At 48.0% G+C, this 26,182-nt stretch overlaps 1 long non-coding RNA gene across 1 annotated transcript; it reads right to left on the reverse strand.

The window, feature by feature from the left end:
• Window positions 1-1,250: 1,250 nt before the first annotated feature.
• On the reverse strand, window positions 1,251-25,566 carry LOC124417181. Its single transcript, XR_006931414.1, has 3 exons — window positions 23,912-25,566; window positions 13,568-13,640; window positions 1,251-3,017 (listed from the first exon to the last, which is right to left on the reverse strand). It is a non-coding gene; the product is annotated as an uncharacterized LOC124417181 (long non-coding RNA).
• Between the last annotated feature and the right edge of the window lie 616 nt (window positions 25,567-26,182).

Raw genomic sequence — 26,182 nt, forward strand, 5'->3', positions numbered from 1 at the left:
TGTAGTTGCAAGGCAAAGAGCAAGGCAAAAGAAGGGGCGGGGGGAAGAGAAGAAAGAAAGGGGGAGACGAAGGAAAAAGAGAAAAGGAAAGAAGAAGAGAAAGAAGAAAAAGTTTTTTGGTTTTTGTTTCTCAAACCATGAAAGACTGGCAGAGCAGGAAGGCAGGTGCCAGTAATTTTAAGTAAAAACACCTGTTCCTTCATAATTTCAACCCCCCCAATCCCTTTTAGCACAGCTGCACCCCGGTGCCTGCAGTAACAGGTGCAGCCCTGAGCTGCACACACACACAGCATTGCATTGCACTCTGGCCTTACTCCTACACAGCCTCCAAAAGAATTACTTTAAAATACAGCATTGAAAACCCAGCAGAAAGCACAGCACTGCCAAACCATGGAAGAAACACAGACCAACATCGTGCACCGTCATTTTTTAGCCAGCAAAACCAGCAGAGCCCAGCATGTATCAGTATATCAAACACAGGGGGGAAGGGGAGGGAGGAGGAGGAGAGGTTACTGTGATTATGTGTTTATTTGTGTTTAGAAGGAGAAGCAGCAACTCCTGCCCTAAACAAGCAGCTTTAGCACAGCTTAAGACAGTACACTACAGTTTAAAGAAGCATGAAGTCTCCATACTGCTAAGCATGTACGTGGGCAAAAGTATTATTGCAACCCTACAGCACAGCACCAGAACTGATCTCCCTGCTGGAAGGCACTGAGTCCCCCCAAACACACGGCACCCACTGCCCCATCCCCACGGCTCGGCCAAGCAGGATGGAGCCCCTGGGTGAGGACAGGGCTGCAGCAAAGAGCTTCTATTGCACCTACTGAGGCCACCGAAAGCCAATGAATGCACGGAAACTAACAAACACTCGTCATCAACTAAGAAAGCAACAAAAACCAAACGCTTTTGTCAAGGCTTAAATACAGAAGAGCAGAGAGCAACATAAATTTGCATTTAAATAGACAAATACCTGAGTCTGGCTGCAGTGCTGTGTGGATCTCCCATCTATGCCCAGTTCCGTGGTGCTCTGAATGCCCACTCCAGAGCCAGCACTGGGATTATAAAGGCAGCCCCCACCCACTGCCCCACCGGGCACCACAGGTGGGATGCATTTGGATTTACTTTGCAGCAGCACCTGGTGTACGAGAGGGGTGAAAAACAATCCCACAAAGTGCTTTCATTATAAAGGCTCCTTTTTTTTTTTTTTTTCCTGCCTATTTCACAGTAAAACTTTACAAACTTGTGCTGATGTTGTCTGCTTTATCCTTTTGGGGTGGTTGGTGACTGCAGAGCCCCCCCTTTTTGCAGTCTGCACTCCATGGCTTCTTACAATGCACTCAGCTGTGTGGGTTTGGGGCACTGAGGGCTGGGAGGGGTGAGCTGCTGCTGTCCTGGGGCACAGTGCTCCATTCCAACGGCTCTGCTGTTCCTCTGTCATTCATAATTACAAATTTGGCCTGGCAAGAATGAGTCTGCCTTCACGTGGAGCCGTCGGAACGCTGAGACACAGATGGCTGCTTATCGAAATGTCTGATGGCATCTTTGTAAGAGTCCTGCGGCAAAAAGAAGTGCTTCTGACAAGCATTATTTGCTGAAACAAATTCCATTTAATTAAGACACAAGGTCTGCGTTGAAAGACTGCTTGTCAACAACGCTAACTGCAGCAAACACTGCTAGAGGTTATGCTTTGCATTAAGGCTGAGCAGTAAAGGACGGGCTTTGCAAAGAGGTTCTGAGGCCCTCGTGAGCAGCAGGGCTCAGCTGGCCCTTTTCCTTGTGTGCCCTCCTACCTTCAAAGCTCAAATCAATGCTGGTGAAAACACCCAGCTTCAGAGGTTAAATCCTCTCCGCCCCCTCAAAGCTCATTCCTGCAGCACAGGGCTGCCCTGTGAGGTGTGCAGAGCCCCTACAGCCCTGGGCCCCACCTGCAGCTCCGGCCCTCGTGATGGCACTTTGGGGGCTGCAGGACCACGCATTCTGAGCATCACTCCAGCAAGGGGGGTTACAGGCAGAGCAGCAGCCCGAGGTCCGCAGTGTCCCATATGGCAGTAAAACTACTCAAGGAGAAATTATGCAGATAGCCAACATGCTTGAGCTGAAATGAATTATGTCGAAAACATCAGCACAAGCAGCAGTCAATTTGTGTTACGGTCAACGAGCGCAGCTTCATTTGTTTTCTCCTCTCAGAGGCCCCTGGGGGGCTCCAGGGCTGAGATGTAGTAATGAACACCCCAGAACTCCTCCATCCGCACCCGGCATGGATAGGAAGAAGTTTGCTCCTAACAGCTATTGTGCAGGCGGTGTGTTTGCCCAGCAGGGCTGGCACCTTGCTCTGCAGAGGTACCAGGGGGCACTGGGATAGCAGGGAGCAGCACGGGAGCAACAAGGGCAGCAGCAAAGGTGCTGTCTGATTTGTGCACTTTGGATGTGGGCTGACCCCCAGCTCTTGCTGCTCTCCCGCTGCTCCTGGCCACGTTGCAGGATCTGCTTCCCCTGAGCAAAACCAGGAGGATGCACTGCCCCACGCCATCACCACATCAGGGAAACAGGCAGGTAGTAGATGCATCTGCCTGCAGTTTTATCTAAAACAAAGGTACAGCAGAAAGCAAAACCTGGCTCCTCTCCCTCCTACAAGCCATGAGCCCATTGCCTGCTGCGGGTGGGCTTCTCCCAGTGCTGCCCAAGCAGTGGGTGCGGAGCACAGGAGGCTCTCTGGTGGCGTTCTGGAGGCTGCTGCCCCACAGGGGATTCCCGTGATTTCTTTTTCCCCATCAAAGTTTTTCCTCACCCAGAAAGATATGGGGAAAAAATCCCTCTCCCGGTGCAGGGGGCTCATAAAGCGAAGATGCATTCACCGAAAGCCAGGTGCCTTCACGGCCTCAGCCTCAGGGGTGCCTTTTCCCAGCCAGCCTTTATTACCCGAACTAATGTCCTGACTGGCTTCCAAGTAAATAAAAGCCTTCATCTTACTCTCCGTGGCACAGTGTGAGCAGATTTCTCCTTGGTCTGTCTGTTTCCTGTAAAATAAAATGTGGCCGCTGTTCAGAACAGCATTTGTTATGATGGAGTCACTGCAGATGAATTAGATCATCCCTGCAGGGCGCTGGGGCACACAGAGCAGCACATCAGTGTCCCTTTTCCTTGGGTCAGCAGCCAGCATTGCCCCATCCCAGGAGACACCATTGCCTGTGGGGCAGGGAAAAGCCCTTTGGGCAGCAGCGATGGATGTCACCCCACTCCCACACTCTCATTATTTTCTATTTTTCACACCTGTGTTGTTTAGCATTTGCAGTGCAGGGATGCCCAACTTGTTCCCTCCCCATGGCCAGACCTGTGCTATGGGACAGCCTTGGCTTCTGGGAAGTTCTTGGCTTGGCATCGATCTGAACTGGTTCCCTCAAATCCACGTGGTGCAACGTGGCAGCGTTCCCCCAGAAGGACAGAATTTACTGAGCACTTGCTATGGCTCCAAGTAGCGAGCAACGGGAATGGAAATATGAGCCTCTTAGTGACCAACAGAAAAGGGCTCTGTCATCCTTTGTGACAGAAGAAAGCAGGTTTAAAGCTGACGTCTTCACGCTCCCACAGCCAGCACAGCTCTGCCGTCACTGACGCCTCCTAAACCTATTGCAGCTCTTCCCACTATGGTGTTGTAATCAGCATTTTCTCACTGAGCTCACACATTTTTCAGCCTTCATGCAGCAAATGAAGTTCCCCTCCAGCTGCCACCTCCTCACTTGACCAAAACTCTCCCCGTGTTCATTGGGAAGGGCTCCAGGTTGGCACAGCCCCATGCTGGACCCAAAAGGTGGTCTTGTGGGACTGGAGACCATAACTGGTGGTTGCACCTCGGTGGAGCAAGTCACACCACGTTGACTTGATGTATGAGTGCAGGACGAGGGAGTGGGAAGAAATACGGAGACGTTAGCAGAGATAAATAGGATTTACAATGCTGTCATCTCTACCAACTTTGGCGTTTCAATTCATTAAAAGTCCAGACAAATTAGATGTTTGTATTCATTTAAAATAATTTCTCCTCTTTGACCTAGCTTAATTTATCACATTACTTCTTTCTGCTGCGCTTAGGAAGGCTGCTGTTTAAAAGGACCCGAAGGAATATATGAGTAAAATATTAAGTAGTTATCGCTAACAATGCAGTGCATTAAAACCCAGCACCACAGCTTTCCTGCTGCTACTTCTGCCCAGCCCAACAGAAAGCACTCTCCTGCAGGACCTGTACTGGTGGTAGTGTTAGAGCTGGGGCACCTCATGACAGTCTTGTCACAACTAACACACGTATCTCAGCAGCTCCACTGGAGTCCTTGCAGAGGAATAGCAGCGGCAAAGGGGAAATCCTGCACATCACCATAAACTGATACGGATTTGCTGTTTTCTTTTCTCCAATATTCCTAATACAAATCTTCCTTGGCCTACATTTCCTATTCTATGCTTCCACATTTCTGCCATTTCTACAGGTATTTTGCAATTCTGTTGGCAAAGGAGCTGTGCTTCAGTAGGAGCTGCAGCCCATGCTCACGTGGGGCAGACACACAGTGAGAAGCCCCAAAAAGAAACAAGTTTGATATGAGGAAGGCTCAAAGGTGACTGACAGCTCCAATTGCTCTCCTAATGTTGCGTTCCATACACATATATATACACACATGGTATGTTCTAGTGGCTCCCTGAAAATGATGTGGGTTTTCTTTACATGTCGTGCAGTCAGGACAGCGTCCCCCTATTCCTCCTGCACTGCTGAAGTCTGTGACATGGCATTAATGCTGTTTTGGCCTTTCCTTATTAACAGCCTTTTAAAGCAGCCTTAATTTAAATGCACACTTTTGCTGCTTAATGTCAGGTGCTTCCCAGGTGAGAAGGCTCTTCATGTCACGACCACCATCTGTTGGCTGTCTGAGTTGTTCAGGGGATCGTTCCATGCGGTCTGATCCGAGTTCTGCCTGAAATCCCTGCTCCTTTCTCTGGATGGCATCCAGGAAACACCTGTGATTTTTCATTTTGAAATACCATTTGCATCTTGCTGCATGTTGACCGGGGAGTAAAGAGAGCTGTGGGGAAATGAGTGACACCAGCACCAGCAATTTGTTATAATGACTCAGAAAATTACAGGATAAAACGTAGATGTCAGCATTACAATAAAAGGAGGGCTCATTCATTCTCCCCTAAAGACCTCCTGCTCCCATGCAGAACTCAAAGCACAGGGCAATGGGCTGTGCCACAGCACCAGGTGCTTTTCCAAGTGATGGGCACTGCCGCTTTCAGCCCAGCCCAGCACTGTGCCATAGCCAGCACCACGGAATGGCTGGGTTGGATAGAATGGTTGGATTGGAAGGGACCTTACAGCCCCCCAGCCCCATGCCTGACGCAGGCTGGCTGCCCTCCAGCTCAGGCTGCCCTGGGCCCATCCATGGCGTTGCTCACCTCCAGGGATGGGGCAGCACAGCTCTAGGGAGCAGTGTCAGGGTCTTACTGTCCTCTGATGAATTTCTACCCAACATCTAACTGAGATTTCCCCCCTTGTCCCACTCACAGAGAATAGCAATACACAGCAGTGATAACCCACTGAGCCCTCCTGTTGCAGCCGCTCTGGATGTGTCCATATGTGACAGAAAGGGACCTCTGGCACACTGGCTTGTAATATCATAACATATGTGTAATATCTGAAGACCAAGATTATCTCTCTATTAAATTAGATAACAGATAATTAGATAATTTTAATTTACTTTATGAATCTTTTAGAGAGTAAACTGCTTACAGGCAGCTAATGCAATAAACTTACTTTATAACCAGAGAGCAACATCTGTTACAATGGAGAGTCTGCAGCACGCATTAGGATTCTGTGCATGCCCCGCAGTAGTTAGAGTAAATGTATCATTAAGTTGGTATCCTTTCCCATTCAAAGCACACTTTTCAAGATTTATGTACTGCAGACAATAAGATAGCAGGAGAATCAACTCACACTTGGCTCCTCTTGCATTCACCCCTGTCCCATGGTGAGATAATGTCAGTAAGACATAAGGCAAAGCGTGGAAATCAGGTCACTTCCACATCTGGAAAAAATACAGAACTCCCTTCCCCCCCCATGCATACATGGACATGGCAAAGGCAGAAGCTATGGTAGAGGGGCACCAGTAAGGTCACAGTATCAAGTCCTCGGAAATGAAGAGACATCGTAGAATCACAAGGTTGGAAAGGACCTACAAGATCACCTAGTCCTACTGTCATCATACAGCCCTCTTAGCACACACACACCTACTCTTGCAACAGATGTGGCATGCCTATGCCAGACCCCAAAAGTGCTAGAAAAGATACATGGACAAAACAATGAACTTCAGGGAAAACATCAAACCAACCCCACCTATTCCCAGGGCACAACGCTACATGTTTTCAGAAGTGACCACTGCTTGAATGTTAGAGCAACCTGGGTTTGGATGCTGGATGCTTTCCTGCCATTGATACAGCTTGTCTGTACTTCTGGTTGAGGCAGCAGCACAGCATATGAAACAAAACCAAACCAGCTGAGCAGTGCTACTGAGTTCCTGAGCAGTAATAGAAAGTCACGTTGTCCCTTCGGGCAGATGAGCATAGCACTGAAGATATCTCTCGATGACATTCATGCATTTTCATTTAAAATTAATCGACCACGTCAGTCACACTTGCAAACCCCGACAATGCTCAGCACACACTCCAAGAAAGCTTTGTGGGCTTACAAAGCAAATCTCAGTGCCTGTCCCACTGTGGAGCTCTGGGTCAGCATTTGCAGACACACATTCCATAATAAACAGAGGCCAGGTTTGATCTCACTGTTTTTCTGGTTTTGGAAAGGCATCTCTTCCCAAGAAAACACCATCCAGATATAAGCAGGGGGAAGACACTGCTATGTCCATGAACCTCACCCTGAGAGTGCGAAGGAGGATGGGGACGTGCATGCCCCCAGCCCCAAGCACTTTGGACCTTCAACATGCACAGCTTTAGATGCTCCACACATTAGCTGAGGGATGCTGTGCTCACAGTGCTCCCATAGTGAACACTGGGCTCAGTGCGTGCCTCATGCTCCAGGTTCTGATCTGCTATCTGCACTTAGGTCAACTGGAATGCAAACAGGAGTAAGGGAGCTGCCTCAGACTCATGGGCCATTCAGAAAACTGTAGCTCCAGTGCGTGCACGAGCCATGGCACGAGCTGCTGTGGGGCAGAAGTGTCAGTGTATGATGCACTGACGATGTGATTGCTGGGTCAGGCACAGGAAAGAATTTCCTGAGGTGGGGGAAATGCACAGCTCCTCCACAGAGAAATATTTCTGGTCCAATCTCATTTATCATGCATTCATTCGTTAAGTAAATATTCATAATATATAAATGCTGGTGTCACTTTAATATTCTGATTAGCATGGTACATCTTTTCCTCTGTCTAGATAATGGTGAAAGTCATACTAATTGAAGTAATGTTGTGTGTCAAATGATATAGAGCTGATTTACTTAAGACTTGGATGTCTGCTTCAATTAACTTCCAAAGTATATTGCGCTCAAGTTCCTCTTTCTGTCTTTGATGAAATATGGTACATAAGATGTATGTGAGCTGCAAAGCAAATTCACCAACCTTCTATTACCTCTCCATACATCCCCTGACCTCCCGTCAATGCCAAAGCGGAGAGAAGCCTGCAGCACTCAGAGCAGATATCCCCTCTCCTGCCATAAATCCGGATCTATTTGCAAACACCAGATCCGTGCACTTTCTGCTTTAGGTTTTGGGGTTTTCTGTACCTGCACAGCTGTTCCAGCAAGCAGCCGTTCAGGGGGGAAAAGCTGCACGTGGAGGAAAAGAAAAGGATGTGAACCATATAAAGACCATATGGTTGAGTGAAATAAGATGATCGTGTACGGATTGCTTTTTTAACAGTTCTTGGATGTGTTTTTAAATTACCTTTGCAAGCCCCGCAAAAAGGCATCGCACCGCTGGGTTACGACTGAAAGGTTGGCCTTATTGCTCTCCATTGTACCTTGGCATTGGGGTGTTCTTACTGGAGTGCCTTGTACAGACTGTCACTGTATTGTCATGGTCCAGAAGTGTCTGAAGAGGAGCTGACATGGCACTGGAGCATCTCTTGCATCTCTTTCAGGATGAGTGAGTGGGATGAATTACGAAAGAAGTGGAAATGTTAACTGAGCACCAGCAGGAAAACCAGAACTATTTTGGCCACAACAGTTTCTAATGAAACAAAATAAAATAGTCAGTGGTCGTACAGATATTACCCGGGGGGTTTGGATAGCATGACAGGGGGCCTGGATAGCATGGGAAGACAGGAATCTTAGATCATTTGATTTTTAAATAGCGAAGCTATGAGTTCGGTTGCCAGCACACTGCACAGAACTCAAACCCATAACAATTAACTGTTGGAGACCTCAGCCAGGCTCTGATTCAAAGCACTCAAGGTGCAACTCTGTGCTCAAGCATCAACCCTTTCCTACTGAGAACCACATCACCACATCTTTGAGGTCCTTTCCAACCTGAGTAATTCTATGATTCTATGATTCTATGATCATGCCCTCAGTGCTCAGCACCGGCATTCAGTACCCCTTGGAGGACCACTGTGCCATTGCCCCAGCGCCCACCCGCTGCAGCTCAGCTTTGCTCCGTGCTTTGAGCTGCTTGGAATTCTCCTGGTGAACCACAAGTGCCCAGGAAGGAACAAGTAAATATTTGATCTATCGTCTGTAGTTTTGATGAGAGCTATTGAATTTCTACCTGGAAAGATGAGTTGTGTGCTGAGAAAAATCAGAACCAGACGCTCATCGTGGGATGGTGAGAAATGCAAACTCTGTCTGGAACCATCTGAATGTCCAGCACTCCTGCTGGGCTGCTCACCACTCCCCTGGAGCTGATGGTGCTACACGAGCGCTCATGCCATGGATTGCCCAGGGAAGCTGCACCCCTCCCATGAACTTGTCAAGGCTGGGAACAAAGTAGATCGGTGCCAGTCAGCCACCAACAGCAATACCAACTACGGCTGGATCAATGGGAGGTGACACCACGTTGGGTGTGTAGATGTGCATCCACCCGAGCTCCAGCGGAGTGATGGCCATCAGCTCCATCACCAATGGGGCCTCCAACAGCATGACCTTCTGGAGGACAGAGGTGAAAGCACTCAAGTCTCAGCTTTCTTATTTTTAATTAAGTTAATTCTTTCCATTACTTTAATTTAGTAATTTGTATTTAATTTCCTGTTGAAGGAGGAGGAGAATGAGGAGAAGCAGATGTTGCCCCCCGCGGTCTGTGGAACAAAGGGAGCCAGGAAAGCTCATCCGTCCACCTGATTGCTTTTTTTATTAGGTAGCACAGATGCTGGGAAGGTGGTGAGAACAGAGGTATGTTGAAACATTATCTTCTGTTTTCTGTTATTTTTGTTGGGTTTTTTTTCCATCCTGATGTGAATTACGCAGTTAAAAATAAGATGGAAAATAAGGGGGCAAACAGTCCCAGCCATTGAACCTGCAGACAGTGGGTTTTTGCCTGTTTTTCTGACACGTAAGAGAGAAGGGCGACTGCAGACTCTCTGCAATAAAGCCCTGTGTTCTCTAAAGGACGTTTAAGCAAAGGTTTATTTATGTATTTTATCTGTAAAGGTCGCTGTGTCTGTTTCATGTAGAAGTTCAAAGCGGTAACTGCTAAAAGGGTGCAGGGCTGATTTAATGCAGGTTGACATAACCACGAGTTTTGCACACAGATCTGAAAACTTTTCAAATGATGCAGCGTCTTCATCCGTGCTCTGAGCTGCTCAGTAGCAGTGGCTGCAAATGCAAAAATCATCATGCACTGCAAAGCAACGCGAAGGAACACTGTCCCACCTGCCCAAGCCATGAGGACAGGAGAGGGAAAAGGAGTCTTTCCAGTCTGCATGGCTTATCCTTTTTTGCCCCTTGAGATTTTCCCAGCAGATTAATAGTTTTAAAAGCAGCAGCAACAGATCTGTGGGTTAAATGGGGAACGGCCTCTGCTGAACCTGAAAATCTATCAGTCCATCTTCCAGAGCTCTGTGCTCACAAACCAATGAGTTTAACACGACACAAATTAAATTGCTGTAACTGTCCTCCGAGTGCCATTCAAGGCACTGCAGGATGAGGAGAGCTGAGAGGCAGATGGCTGAGCCTGGGGAAACACGTGGGTAGACCCAGGGGCAGAGCAGCCCTGGTTGTGCCCTGCCCTGAACCTCCTCCTTCTGCTCTGTCAGTTGAACTGCACCATGCTCCTGCCTATGGCTTTTAACTTCCACTCACTGATTCACTCACCAGCTCAGCAACGTCTGTCTCAGAGATCACCATCACCAAATCTGAGAGACCCTCCAGAAGGCTCTTGCTATAGCACTCATCCCTAGGAGCAGCCTGACTGCACCTTCCCACCTGGAGGATACCCCAGCCCTGCCCACTGGCTCTGTGGGCAGCTTTGCATTGATGTGCAATGTGATTGAACCCCTCAGAGCACTGAGAGCTATCAGTGCATGCAGCTGCAGGTGCTCAGCCCCAGATCTCCACCATGGCTTTGTTCCTGGCACAGAGGACAGTGCATAGCGTGGGACTGCCGGGCAGAGCAAAGCGATGGCTTCGTTGCAGCAAAGAGCACAAGCAGCACAATTCTGGGGAAGCTTTGTGCCTTCTGCTGGAAGAAAGCTGTGCTCTGAAATAATTTTGCAGTGGAGAAAAATCAGTAAAATATGCAGAGCGTTCTCTTCTATTTCAGTCATTCTGACCTGTAAAAATTCACGGCTGCATGCAGCTCCATGGCAGGCTGACACTGCGAGGAGACCAGACCATGACTTGGTATGGAAATAAGCCCGTAATGTCTGGAATTTTTACATGAAAATCAGATTGCAACAACTGTTGTGTGGATTGTTTCGTCCCTATGTACGTGACTATGCAGCGTTTCGTACAGAGGAGGCATTTAATAAACCTTTAAACGATCGCTCAGTTAAATAAACACAGCATCTCCTGTGAAGCCATGCTAAGTTTTTAGGAAGTGCCTCTTCCTTCTGTCATTAATGCAGTAAGCCTGAACAACGTTCTCGCAGCAATTAGGGTCAATGTCTGCTATTAGCAACCACGGATTATGAACATCAGAAACCACGACGGCCCCAGAAGACAACGTGTCACAAGACTTGCTCCAGCGTCAGTGCCAGGCTGCTGTAATGTGGCACTTAACTGTGACAACAGGTTGTCTGGGATCACTCAGTGCAACAGTTCTTTGTCTCTGTGGGAGATCTCTCATTTTGAGAAGTGCAGCAAGTGCTGTAAGTCTGTACGGTATCACGGATGTAAGAGGAAAGTACATCTACACCAAAGAAAAGCTCAAAAACTGCTCTTTCAAACTCCTCTCCTTCCACTGTTGCCTTCTGGCATTGGTTCACATGGGGACAAGTGGGCACTATTCAGACTTTAAAGCATTTCCTTGCAGAGGTGCCAGCAAAATGTTTTAGAACAAGCAGTACTCGGCCACTAACCTTAATTAAAAGCGATGTGATTTAAGCGTAACACCTGGGGGTCACCTGGGGGCTGTGGAGGTTAATTGTGATTGTTGCTGTATGATGTTCCAAACTCAGATTCCCATTCCTTGTGTGCAATAAATCCCACGAATCAGGTTATGAAAAAGCATCGCGGTGTACAAAGCATGCATCATCTCTAACTCAAACACAGGAAAGAGTTCAGCAAACAGTGATTACCCCTCTGAACGCCTCCAGGCAGCTGGAAAATATCCCCTTTCAGTGGGGAAGTGGATATTGCTGCCTTCATGCTGACCTCCGCGGCTTGGGGTCAGCACCTGGGGAGCAAACCGAGGTGCCACCTGTCCATCAGGGCCACCTCGAGCAGAGTGATAGAGCACATAATGGTACAACACCTTACAGTAGACATTTTTCTCATAAATACATCCATGGGCTTTTACTGACTTCTGCAAAAATACCTGCACTGCCAGATTTGTCCTCGGCAATAATCAGGTTGCCCTACAGCTGCATCCATCCAAGGCAATAAGGTACTGTGCTTTCAATGACCAGCCCTTAGAGTGGAGCCATCGCCTCCTCCAGCTTGGATTGTGAGCTGGGCTCTACAGGCAGAGGACTGTGGGGATCATTGGAACACGATGGCCACTGATCCCACAGCAAACAGTGGTGCTGGATCTCCTGAAAAGTGCATTCTAACAGATAGATAAACCAAAGCTATGTCATTCCTGCAGAGCATCTGAAGTGTTGACTTGAAAATAAATTCCTCACTCCACTTTAAATTCTCTTCTCCTGCCGTGTTGGAGCATTAACCACACAAATCTCACATGTGGTACTGCAGCACACCACGCATTTCTGTCTTTAGCCTGCAGGATTCAGCAGGATTTGTGCTTTTGGTTTGAAAAGGAAAACCCCACCTCTGCCATCTCCTCTTGGAAACACTTCTGTTGTCCCTGGTTCCATTACGCTCCATTCCACCGGTGTGATCAGCATATTTAAAATTCAATCAGCCTCCTCATTTAAAGCATTTTGTGTGTGTGTCACACTAACAGTCAACAAGAGTCCTGAATTTAACATCTGTTCCTACTAGTAAGTGGTTTTAATTTGAGGACTGAAAAAATATATAAAGTAATTACTAGGCACTCAATCACAATGAATAATGTGTTTGCTCCCAGCACTTCTGTCCCATCAGCAGAAACTCTGCAGAGGCAGAAAAGTGGAATTGCTAAAAACTGGGGGAAAAAACGGAAAGTGCCAACACTGGGAGCAGTCTCACAACGGTTGCTTCAGCAGTGCTGCTCCTGAGCCCCCCCAGCCCCCCCACTGCACCTCTGACTGTGCAGTGCTGGCCCTGGGGTTGGACAGAGTTTGCTCTATGAGCAGAAAATGAGGTCGAGGGGAGAGGGAAAGGCGGCAGCGGTCAGAGGGCGGTGGGCGCAGAGCAGTGGTGTTTTGCCTGCTGTGCTTTGCACGTGGCTAAGAGCACTGTGCCACTGTTCAGTTAGTTAGTTAGTGGAAATTAGAATTCAGGCAAGGAATTATCTCAGTCCCAAACACCGAAAGCTGTAATGTTGGAGTTTGCACTGGGGCTTTTTCACTCAAGGAGAATGCAGGAGAGGATGCCAGCAGATCGCTGGGAAGCCCACACCAACAACACCAACACCAGCATGAGACTGGAAGAGCAAATTCTGAATCCCACAACTGGACTATAAAGCATTATGAAGTACTGCTTGCACAGACTGCAGTGCCTTTGCTGCCCATTCAGATAAGCCCAGCTCCAGAATGCAACTTTTTCCACTCCACATTTCCATTTAGCATTCCTGTTCCATATGCTATTCTGAGACCCGTTACTTGCAATCTGGATCTTAATGCAAATATTTAAAGCTCAAGATAGACACAGGAATGGTGAGCTCGAGCAACTGATCAAGCATTAGAAAGCCATTTAAGTTCCCAAGTTACCATTTCACTTTTGATTCAGCACAGCAAGTGATTGTGCATATTCTCATTAATGACAATAAGGACAACAAGAAGAAAGCCAAAATAAACATCCCATGAAAACAGGACTCACCCTCCTTCTCCTCCGCCGTTTCCATACCACTTGCAGCTGACCTTCCCAGCATCCCTCAATCAGCATTTCAGATCTATAAGAAAAATCACAAGAAGACGTTCCTGGACTGTATTTTCAATTGCATCTTTCCTTACTGAGTTAACAGCAAAATGCCCCTAATGCTGCTTTTATAGGGGCAATCAAAGATACACAGCGTAGCAAATGTATCTCTAACAAAATGAAATGTCCAAATTGAAAGAAATGAGATTGCACTGATATCTTCAGCTGGAAAATCAACCTGATTCTTCCGAAATTAACCTGGCCTGCAGTCTCTGAACACTTAATTGTTGCTTCTCTGGTATCCACTAATGGGCTGTAACTCAAAGGAACGCGGATGGTAATTGCAACTCTTTAAATTCCATATTGATTTGGTTCAGTAGTTTCCAGCTTCGTGGCTCTGCCAGAGCACTGTATGCACATGTATCAGTGTATGCATGAGTGTAACAAACCCTGAGCAGCAGCAATCCATGAAATCCACCTGGGAAATGGCAAAACCACAGCCATGGATATTCACCAAGTGCTCCGTTTCAATTTGGTGACCAAATCCCCCACATCTGTTAAAATGACATCCAATGCATCCTTTTCCAGGAGTGACTCTCCCCAGGAGGCTGCAGCCAATTCTCCAGCCCCATGTATGACCCGTGGGGTGAGGCATGCTGCAGGCAGGACAGCAGGGTGCTTCACCTGCTCCTACTTCCCTCTCTGGTCCCAGATGACCACTTGCTTCCGAGCTGTCACCACCTCCAACACACCACAGGTTTGGCAGTCGCTCCCCTTCAGCCCAGTCAGAACTTGCTAAATAAATCATAACAAATGAGTTTAACATTCCAGCCATACCCATCTCCTCATCTGGCTTCAGTACCACCAGCCAGGTTGAATTTATGCTCAGTGTAATCAACCTAGATAATTTCCTTCCCTGATTAATTTTGTGTCTGGCTTTTTTGATCCGGTGTCGCCTCTTTTGATTCTCCAACTTTGTCACCAGGTAGGTGACCACTGACACGACTGTCCTGGAGACAGCCTGGAGCCCCACTCCAAACCAGGGTGAGTTGGAACACATCTGTTCCCAGCACCCCACAGCCATGGGCTCTGGCCTGGAATCACACAGGCTCTGCGGTGGTACAGGTGCAGGTTTTACCTGTCCAAAATTTGATGGGATGCCTTGGGGAGCTCCCAGGGAGTCACCATCCCTGTAGGTGCCCATGGACTGTGGAGATGTGGCACTGGGGGGTATGGTCAGTGGGCATGATGGGGTGGGTTGGGGATGGACCTGGGGATCTGAGAGGTCTTTTCCAACCTGAATGGTTCTATGATTCTATTCCAGAGGTCTCTTCTAATCCCTATGACTCTGCATTTCCCTCTCAGCACCACCAGCATAGCACGGGTTAATTTTTCTACTAAAATAGGTACCACTTCAGAGAAAAATGAACTGCATGTTATGTGATGCCATGGGACACCCAGCAGCTCCTCCAGGACCACACAGGCCTGAGAAGCAGAGGGTTTCTCTCTGCATTACTGCATGTTGGAAACGTTTATCTGCTGAAACGAAGAGAGACAGCTGAAACCAAAAGGTGCCAAAAAAGCAACACCTGTAACACCGAGAGAGATAAAGGTAGTGTCATTCCCACACCCAGCTATATTGGAAGGATTTGAAGAAATCCCACAGTTTGTCTCATGTGATCGCAGTAAGGGCAGCCATGAGCTGCTGCAGCCACGGCAGAGCTCTGCTCCCAGCATCCCAGCACAGTGTGGGTTTCACCTTCCCAGCACCAGACCCACCCCCAGCCCACCGCAGGGCGCTGCTCCACCCCACTTCCAGAGCACCCCGAAGAACAGCAGCTAAAATTAAAAAGCCCCCCCCCATGCATTACCCTTCCTGCACATAAAGGCTCACTGTTTCTACTGCTCCAGCCCTGCCTTTAGCACAGCTTCTGATTTAACACCTTGGCAGTCTGTGTGTTAACCCCCTTCCCCCAGCACAGCTCTGAATGCAAAACGCCACAGCAAGAGCTGGAACTGAAGCCGAAAAGTGCAATTTTACACAGGGCAAGGTGAGAAAAACCTAACTTTTTAAATGTTATCAGTAATCAGGTTTTAATTTCTTCCCTCAGAGTGTCTGCAATACGGAGCATTCTTTCAAACACAGCTAACACGGTGCAGCACTCCTGGAAGCACAGTGCAAGGATCCCACCTGGCTTTAACCACTGCTCCTTTGAGGTGTTCTGGCCCCAGCAGCTCCCAGCCTTCCTGCAGGCAGAAGGTGCAGGGCAGCCGAAAGCCACCAAGCAGAGGCCCCTATCACTGGCAGAGCTGTCTGAAGATAGCAGCACTCTGAGCGCCAAATATTTTCTCACTCCAGACAAGCTGGATATTTTCTATCAGATTATCAGCAGACAGTAACGTGTTGATGCTGTAATGCTGTTGAAATTGAGACATCACAAAGAGTGCACTGTGGTGGTTTTGGCACTGCCTTTCCAGGTTTGTGGCATTTCACTCTTCCCCTTTTTAATACAGCATTGCAAGACAAATATTATTAGAGCAGAGAGGTTTAAACTCAAACTACTCAAAAGCTGAGAGGAATACATCAGTGCCTACAGGCTGCAGGCAGCACCAGGACAAGCAGTGTGCCTTCCCCACCACGCCAGTGAGTGCTTCAGTCCTCGAGGAGAAAGCTCCATTATTACGTACAAGGGAAAGTATCTCAGCAAATAAATACCCAGAGATTTCCCCTGGTGGAAGGGTGTACCGCTGCAAGGCTCAAAGGCTGCTCAGCACCACTTTGCAGTTCAGGCAGGAGCTGATGAAGAACAACACGTGATGGGTAACGAGGAAAAAAGTTCATTAATTAGAGAGCTTGGAAGGCTTCTGATGGGAAAAGGGAACTGGGAATTTTCCTGCTGATGTTACAGATGATCCTTTGCCATGAGAGGAGGGGGAAGGGAGATGGGTTGAGATGTACATGCAGTGCATAGCAGCCATCTCCTGCTGCTGGCAGATCTGCATGAACCACCAAATAACAAAGTAATTATGCCCTGGGTTCTGAGCAGATGGAGTCCATCTCTGTTTGCAAAGATGTATTCCCCTCTTTCACAGCACAAAGGCACTGAGGTGCACAGGATGCATGGGGTGAGTGGGATGCTCGACCCCCAGCTCCAAGTAGGTGAACTGGGCTGGGCACCACTGGGGTACCCGGTGCTGCTGCAGACCTGCCCAAGGGACCAGGGATGGGCTCTCAGCTTCCACAGTCAGCGGTGCCGTGTCACACTCAGAGGCCACCGAGTAATACTACAGCACATAGCAAACAGATACACCCTTTGCCAACACACCCAGCTGCACTTTACCAAATTGAACACATGAAGCAACAAGCCCAGGGTGCTGCTGATGAGGACCTGGGAAACAACAAGGGGATGCTGAGCTCCAAGGAACTCATTCTATGTGTTAAACTAATTCCCCATCTGCAGATCTGTAGCACTTATCACCTGGCAGTTTTCTAGCAAAATTGTTATTTGGCAGATAAGCTCAAAGAAACAGCATTTTAAGCTGAAGATCCATGCAAAGAAGTGTATGGAGTCAAATATATGCAGCAGAAGTTTGTTTCCAAGGGGTGTGATCAGGGATGGGGGATGCCAGAGCCCAACCTGTCCTGAGCATCAATGAAACATCTGTGAGAAACCCCATGTAGATATGAGGAATTATTTAAAACTAAGCAATTCTTAAGAGCAGCAGCTTTCTCGTGGCTAATTCCCACACAATAAGGAGGATGGGATTTGTCGAGCAAATTGTTCACTCCATAGAAGCTGATGAGAGCTCTCCTTGGTCCCCAGGCCGTTTCTCTGCTCGGGATGCCACATGGATCTCTCCCTGTCTGCCTGGTTCCCAACCAGCCATACCAGCACACCGTCCCTCTGGGTGCGAGCTCTGTTTGCGCCTCATGCTGAGATAATCAGGGCTGTGATCATTTACACAGAAGGAACAAAACATATTTAAACAAACAGCCTACAGTTTTATGCAAACATGACGACTGTGTAATTAATTCTTCTCTGGCACTGCAAATCCCCGCATGGGCTGAATGGATGACTTCAGCGGGTAACATTTGGAAAAGACACAACAAAACCAGCCAGCAACTGAGGTGGAAAAGCACTGGGGTAAGTCTCAGGTTTCCTGCTGATGGTGCCAAGCAGCACCCAAGGCTTTCTGCACCCCGAGGTCCTCAGAGACAGAAGGCTGATGTGTCCCATGGGCACTCCCCTCAGGAGACCTCTCCTCCCTTCATTTCCTCCCCTTGCAATGATAAGATTAATGTCTCTGTGAAGTCTGCCCAGACGCTCTCCCTCTGGAAGTTCCACCTGAAGACTCTCTATCCCCTCGGCCACTTCTGCGTGACCCGATGGCTGGGACAAAGTGCCCCGGTTTGGATCTCGAATTCTTCATATTAATAATGTCATACATTACACTTGACAGCCTCTAACTGATTCTCTGTCTTTTATATGGCAAAAACTTCTGGCAGCATTATTGGCTTTCCCTCTTTTATTAACTGCTCTGGCTGGCAGCAAAATCCCCAGCAGAGTTGGATGCTCCTGGGGGAATTTTTCAAAGGTTAGATCCTCTCATGCTGATGCAACGCTTTTGGCACTATTCAAGAAGACAGATTAATCACTTAGCTAGGCCAATATCCTAACCACAGAACGAGAAGGAAAAAAATAAGTCAGTCAGTTGCTTAAAAATACGTTTAAGCATTTAAATACACCGTATATAAATGTAGTCCCTGGTAATCGGGCCCTGGAACAAGGAGAGTGGCAGAGGGAACAATGAGGCAAAGAAATGAAAGTTCCTCACAAACCCGAAGAGAAGCAATATAGCAAAGAATGGAATGGATGAGAACTCCGGTGAGGTGCAGGAAACGTTGCTACAGTGCCAACACCCAAGCAGAAGGGCATGGACCAAGAAGCAGCATCCAAACATTCCCAGTGAGTCACCAGGTATTGTAGCCATGTCCCATCCACTCGCCCGCCTTGCCCTGGGGTTACGCGTTACCTTTTGGGTACACTGGTTGTAAAGAATCCAAGTCACCATAAAAGAATTTAAGATTAATGGTCAGCAGTGAGATAATTAACTGCCTTCATAGCAGAGACCCTGAGAAATGTCCGAGTGTGGTTGAATGCATTTGTGGCTAATGGAAGAATGGAGCAGGAGCCATTTCAGCCATCCAGCGCAAGCATTTCTCTGACACAAGTACTGACTGCAGCCAGCTGGGCAAGATGCTCAGGCTTCTCCCACACCCTTCCCCAAAAATGCAGTCCATCAGTCCATCCAAACCCTATACGGCAAAGCCCTTCTCCCTCCCATCACCTGCTGCCAAGGGCAGCTGGAGAAGCACATCTCCTTCACCTGCTTCCTTCCAGCCCCGCTGTGGGTCGTGCTGAAGGCCCACTTGACAGACTCACCCTAAGGCCTTTGGCTCTTAGAGGGCAGAACACTGCACCCTAACGAGTTTATCCTCCATTGTACTGAGTGCTTTTGGCTCATAAACTGTGCAGTGCCCTATTTTGACAGGTGAACTGTATTCTGTTGCTGGGCCACAGTGGAGCTCATCTGTTCACATCAGCTCTGCCCAGATTGTTTACGTTCCCATGGCAGGGTCCTGTCCATCACTAAGTCAATGTGAGGTCCAGTTTCTACTCTCAAACGACCCTTCAGGCAAGTCTAGCATTGGTCTGTGAAAGCCCTGGTGCTACTGCCTGTGGTCCTCCAAGGAACACCAACAAATGGGTAGAGATGGTGCCCTGGGTCATGGAAAATAGGGTTCCTGCACACCAACGCTTTACCTGATCCTCACCAGTGCTTTGGTACAGGACACTTGGCATTACATTTGGCTTTTAAAAAAGTAAAAAAAAATTCTGGTTCCTGCATAAAATAATTCAAGGCAACATCCTGGGAGAAGTCTAACTATAAAGTCTCTCCTATGAGGCAGCTCAGAGCAGCAGAGCTGAGGAAGCAAGGCTTCTGCACTGTTTCCACATGAATGTAGGCACAGACAATAGGATAGCTTTCTTTGTAAACCTGGAAGAATCACAAGGAGAGTGCTGGGGCGTTGCTCAGGTTCCAGGTTTTTGATTCCATCACATAGCAAAGCTGGCACAGTTTGTCTTCCAGGAGTTAGAACATCAGCCAGCAACTTAAACCAGATCATTCAGTACTTGTCAGATTAGTGCAAATCCTCTTCTAACGTGCAGGGCAGAACAAGCTTGATATTAATACGAAGAAACTAGAGGATATCTGAAGTTATATACACCATTTTACAGTTTAAAGAACTGGTAGAGACTACACTGAAATGTTCCTATTAACTTTGCCAGAAGCTGGGTTGTACTCCTGGACTTCTGCAAGGACGTCTGTGCAACAATAACCAGAACAGCTCACCTCCTGGCCCTGATCACTACCCAGAACAGAGCATGGCGTGTTGGGAAGACACCCGTGTTTTAGATAGAGGAATCTATGAAGCTTATAAACTCATAATCCCCTCTTTTCTAGAAGTAATCTATCACAATAAATTGGAAACCGAAATCTTAGTACCAATTCATCAGAAGTAATGGGGAAATGCATTTATTCTTTACTCTGAAAATCTCCTTATTTCAGGACAGATGGAAAAGCTGCTGCACATTTGTTATGGCAGAAGCATTGCTTTTTCAGACCCCCAGACATAAACTGCTCCAGCAAAAACAAGAGGTTCTTCTATTGGGCCCAATTGATTTTGCAGAGTACACAGAGGAGGAACTGAAGACATTCTGTTTCAGTAGTTAATTCTTCGCCTTCCTGAAGGCCCCTGTGTCCATACAGAGCCTGGCTGAGCTATACAGCACATCGCAGCACCATTCAGAGAGCAGAACCTGCCCGTTGCTGCAATGATAAAGCATTGTGCAAAGGGAAGAGTTACCCCACGTGCAGCCATACGTGGAGATAACTGCAAAACTCAGCTGAGTGTTCAGACTAACCGGTAATTTATTTGTCAAGTTTCATTTATTTGCCTTAAAAACGTTCAAGAGAAGATGCAGGATTTGTTCTTGACATTTCCCCCTTGTAGATAACAGCTTGAATAAACATGGTGTGAATATTCACTGTTCAAACCTTCAAATTTGGACTGTCAGTTAGTTACATAAATCGTAGCATTATTGCTTTTCCTTCGTGACATATGTAACTAAGCAACAAATCCTGAAATTAAGTACTAAGAGCAATGCATTCTGCCCTTCTCGTGGTGATGGGAGGTAAGGAGCTGGAGGTGGTCCTGGAGCCCTGGGGTGGAGAATGAGACCAACCTGTCAACTCAGCACCCAAACAGTGCTGTCTATTCTGGATCAGAACCCCCAGAGTTAGCATTGCTGTCCCAGCAAGGCTCAATTTCTCAGTTATTCCTCAAAATTCTTTTAGAACACCAAGAATGGTGTCACGATTCAGCTTGTTCTTGAATGCAGAACTGTGTGCAGGAAGACCTGGGTGTGCACACAAACAGCCTCATTGGTGGCTGCAAACTGCAAAACAGCCTGAAGAATTTAGGACTGCTGCAGTTCTTGGCAATCAGAAATAGGATGTGCTGAGACACATGGCTGGAAAAGGTGTGGAACGGGGAGTTTGGAAGAGACATTTGTCACTTAAAACAAAAATTGAAGACTTCTAAGTGAGAAAAATGGCAGAATACCCTTAGAGTAAGAGGCATTAAGGTATTAAAGGGAGTAACCTTTAAAGTCTGCCCACAGAATGGTTCCCTGAAGTCCTGAATTGTAATAGCAGAGGAGAGGAAGAGAGCCTGGAAATAGATGAGCATTACTCCCCAAATCTCCCAGAGATGACGAGGAGTGCAGAAGTTTCAAGCTAAAGTATTTTATTTCCTTGATAAAACCTGAACTCTTCAGCAGCACGGGGTGCAGGGGGAGAGGAGAAAGAAAGGATAACAGGAGGAGAAATAAATCTCTTCTGTTAAATGCATTCAGCAGCGTAGCGATAGGGGTAGGATTACACTCAATTTAATCTGAATGGATAACTCAGTCTGGGATATTATCTGCAGTTTCCTCAAAATCTCCTCTGAAACACAGCTCCTGCTGCTCCCTGCCTGCACTGCTCACCCAGCACTGCTGCTCAGCTCTGAGAGCAGCTCAGCTCAAGGGAGCTGGTGGATGGGGAGGCAGAGTGCCACAGGGTTCCTTTGCGTGGGATCCATCAGTGACAAACAGGAGGTGCTGCTGTGAAGCAGACAAGAAGAGATAGAAGGGACTGCAGGAAGACCCCCCCCCACACACACACATAAAAAACCCCAGCTATTTACGTTCACCCCCTTTGTGAGATGTTTGCAAAGCTGAGCGACCATTCATGGTTTTGCAGCAAGAGGTCACAGCACTGCATTTGCAATTACGTGTGCTTGCTCAAGATGTGCCCTCCAGAGGGATGCAGCTATTGGCTGCTCCAGCTCCCCAGAACACCCCCTGCAGTCACTGGGATGCAGGAATGGATGACCCTGGAGACACCCACCTCAAACCACCATTGAGTACTCTACAACAGGACCGCATCCCCCGGACATCTCCCTCTGACCCATTACACATTCCCTGCTCCTTCTGAAGAAGCCACCAGACTGAGGTTACTTTCTGTGATCCAACAACACGGCGCCGAGCACAGAACGGACAAAAATGGATGGAGGAGATAAGTTCTGTTTTTATGGCAAACTTCCTCCAGGTGCTTAATTGGCAGCACTACAGCAGCCAATGAGCGGGGGGTCCCCAGCTCCCCTTGTACCCTGCTGACACGGGGGCACACAAAGGAGTGAGCGGCTGCACCACCTCATCTGTCACTTCACAAAGGGCTGTGGTGCCATTAATTGGGTTAATTGGGTTCATGGCTGTCTCCGATCTGGGCATCCATGCTGCCAAAAAAAAGAGAAGCTGAACACCAACACCTTGAAATGCTGCGGGTGAGGAGTTTGGCTGCGGTTGCTGTCACATTCCCAGGGAGCGGTGGGGAGGGGAGGCTGTGCGAGGGGAGCCCTCCTGCCTCCTGATATTTTCCTAAGCTCAGAAGTGATTTCTAGAAGCGCAGTTTCCACAACAGACCCTCCGCTCTGCCAGAACAACTGTGGGCACATTGCGCAGTAAATAAGCCAGGCTGAAACCTAAACTGCATCTGGCAAGAAGAAAACACCAGGGGAGCACCAGGGCCGGAAAAACACTCCTTAAGAAGGAATCTTCAATACTGGAGGTTCCTCAGCTCCACTGCAGTACCTCTATCAGAAAAACATCTGTGAGGAAGGGGTTACTGCTTTCGGGATCACAGATCAAAACGCTCCCACCTCCTCCTTCCACTGAGAAGGGCGCAGGAGGAGGAAGCTCTAATTGCTGTGGGTAATAGCAGAGCTACAGGTAAATGGTAATTTAAACTGCGTGCATTGAGTTAGACAGCATTTTGTGAGAACTCCCAACTAAAGATGTCCTGTCAACAAGAAATAAGAGAGGTTTAGGTTTCTTCTTTCCCTGAAGTGAACACTCAGAGTGTAACTGCTCTCTGTGATTGGCGTTACGTTGCAGATGAGTTCTGTTTTTCCCTTTCATCTGCCTTAGAGTGACACCACAGCGTTTTATGGGAGTAGTGACTTAAGTAAGGCGAGTGGGTTGGCTGTCGTGATTAGCAGAAGTTAAAGCAAAGCAGCATTTGCAATTGCAGAGGATTGAGGCACCGTGGCCAGCTGTGGCAGCTTATTAAATGTGTAACGAGCTCAGACAACGCATAACAGGAGTCAGCATTCTGAAACAGAGCAAAGTGAGGTTCCTAACTACCACCAAACTCCTGTAAGACTTTGAGGTGGCACGAGATTACGGTGCAGTAATTACCCAACAGACATAAAACGAAATGCACAAGCATGGGAAAAGAACTGAGGACAGCAAGTTGTTCAGAGAAGAATTTCAGCAAGGCAGGACTTGCCCACAGTGTTTCTGAAGGGCTCTGCTCAGAACCAGCCACTCCTCTTTCACCATGGGCCATTTTTTCTGGCCACAGAGGTATCCCCATTTAAACCTTTACACCCTACATTGCTTCTGGAGCTCTTCCTCAGCTCTCTGTCATCTCCTGTATTCCCCCAGCATTGCAATGCTCCCACTCCACTCAGACCCCACTTTGATTCTGGCTGCTCTCCCCTGGCTTTGCCCTGCAGCCCTCTCTGCAGCCACTGCCCCAAAGTGATTGCAGCACACCTGCTCAGCTCGTTGCTGCTGGTGTGCAAAGTAAAACTGCAATGTTTACAGCAACCTTCAGTTTTCTAGATTAGCTTACCTGCATCCTCCTCATGCTCTGCTTGTAATGAAATTAGACTCGGGTTTCACAGGACTTCTATAGAGTATGTCTGAGGACATGCAAATCTTTGTCTCCCAGACGCAAGGACTGCTTAAACAGGCTACGTGGGCAGGTGTTTCAAATCATCAACCAGTACAAGAGATTAGGTCCATCTGTGGGTGAGTGAGAGCCATGGCAGAGCCTTAGCAGGGCCATCAGTCTGGATGCTGCGTGAGGTCAGGCACGAGGCTCCCCCTTTCCACCAGGTTACTAATGCCCCATTGCTTCCTGAGCACAGCACAGCTTTCATTATCCAGCCCAGCACACAGACATCCCTGCTGCCAGGATTGTGCTGTTTTGTGGCTGTGTTTTGCAGTGCTCCTCCTGCTGCCTCCCAGCTGCTGGTGGCCGTGCAGAAGCATGGGGTGAGGCTGTAGGGATGAGGGCACAATGGGGACATCACACCAGAAGAAGTAAAAGACAAATTGTTGCAAACTGAGAGTTCTGTGAAACCAAAGCTCTGGTTTCTTTTTTGCTGTTGATATGGCATTGTTCCCCAGAGCCTCGGACACCACTGGCACGTTCCATCAAGCACAGCACAGCAGTCAGCAGAGAGCAGTGCAGCTGCACTGAAGCTCACAGACCTGCTGCCTTCCCAGTCCCCACACCCATATCAATTCAAATATCCCATTTCCTGGTGAAGTTCAGGTGATGGTCTGAAAGTGAATGGAATGACTGATTTAGCTCGGCGGTTATCGGGCAGTTCTCCAATGGGAAAAATATGTGCTATCTCTGGGTTTTATAACCGTGCTTTTCCCATAGTAAGGAGAAAGTTTTTTTCATTTCCTTTTGTGGAGAAACATACAAAGGAGGCGGGAGGAAGGCCTCAGCTCATGTAAAATACAGGGAGGTATAATGGAAGGTCCACAATGCCCATTCAAAGCACCTTAATACGCATTGGGCAGACTATTTCAGCTCCCGAACCCATTCAACCTCCCCCCGGTTTTCAGTTGGAAACTTGTGAAATATGCAGTTTTTATGATTCGAGTGCTGTCGTTGAGAGGTCTGCCTCGGGTCATTCATTCTGCAGGAGCCCTTTGTCCGGCACAGAGCACAATCCCAGCTCTGCTTGGGCTGAAGCGCGGGGCGCTGTGCCACGATCTTTTATTTCCATCCTATTGCTCCCAACTCAAAGTTAAACAAATTATTTTAAATTGGCCGGCCTGAAGAGCTGCTCATTCACCGGCAGCTGATGGAAGAAACATACGGCAGGTATTATGCAAGGAGGAAAGAGGCAAAGGAGACGTTTCCAATTCACTTGTAGAAGCGCTCGCGTGCCAACAAAGGTACTGCTGAGTGCAGTGCTGGATTCCCATCAGAGAAGGGGAAGGAAGGGCTTTGGGCTGTAGCCGTGGGACAGAGCCCTGAATGCAACCAGCTCGCTTCTCAGAGCCGTGAGATAGCACAAGTGTTATCACAGCACACGCACGGTGCTCCCTGCAGGTTTGCACAGCCTTTGAAAGGAGCCCTATGCGTGCTGTGTGGTGACCCGGTGGGCTCCCATCGCCCTGCTGTGAGCACACAGGGCAGCCAGCAGAGCATTGAGGAGGATGGGAGGGCAGCAGGAAGGCTGCAGGGATGGTCCCCAGGGGATGCGTGCCCTTCCTTTCAGAAGAAAACCTTCGGTTTGAGGTGAAAAGGAGAAAAAAATATTTGCATTGCTAATTCTGGGCTCCTGCTCACAGCGGATGCTCCACTCAGAGGGGAAAAAAAAGGAGGTGCAGTGAAAGGTAGGGAATTAGCTGCAAAGGGCAGATTGTGACCTGATGGAACCGGTGTGGCTATTTAGGGAGCGAGATTTCATTAGAGTTGCTATAGCAATTGGAACAGTTTGGCAAAACCTAATGAAGGATTATGACAGAAATAGAGAAGGCTATAAAGCATCAAAGCTATAGGAACATAAGCTTCAGAGGGTTGTGAGCCAAATCCCCCTGGAAGTGCACTGATCTCCCTGGAAGATATCACACTCATTTCAAACATTTCTCCAGGGCTTTCGCTGAGCAATGATTGCAATACAAGACAGAGCATTCCCTCCACTGTGGAGTTATTTGTGGATTTTCTCCTCTGAGAGGCACACTTTATTATTAAATGCTTTATAACACTCGGCACTTGCATGTCACCTCTCATTGGAGCAGTGCAGAGGTTACACCTGGTGCTGTGTTCAGCTCAGTGCAGGTTTGGAAAGGAGAGCAGTGCTGATTTGGTGCAGGC

Source organism: Gallus gallus, chromosome 13, assembly GCF_016699485.2.
Source record: "Gallus gallus isolate bGalGal1 chromosome 13, bGalGal1.mat.broiler.GRCg7b, whole genome shotgun sequence".
Taxonomy (NCBI): Eukaryota; Metazoa; Chordata; class Aves; order Galliformes; family Phasianidae; genus Gallus; species Gallus gallus.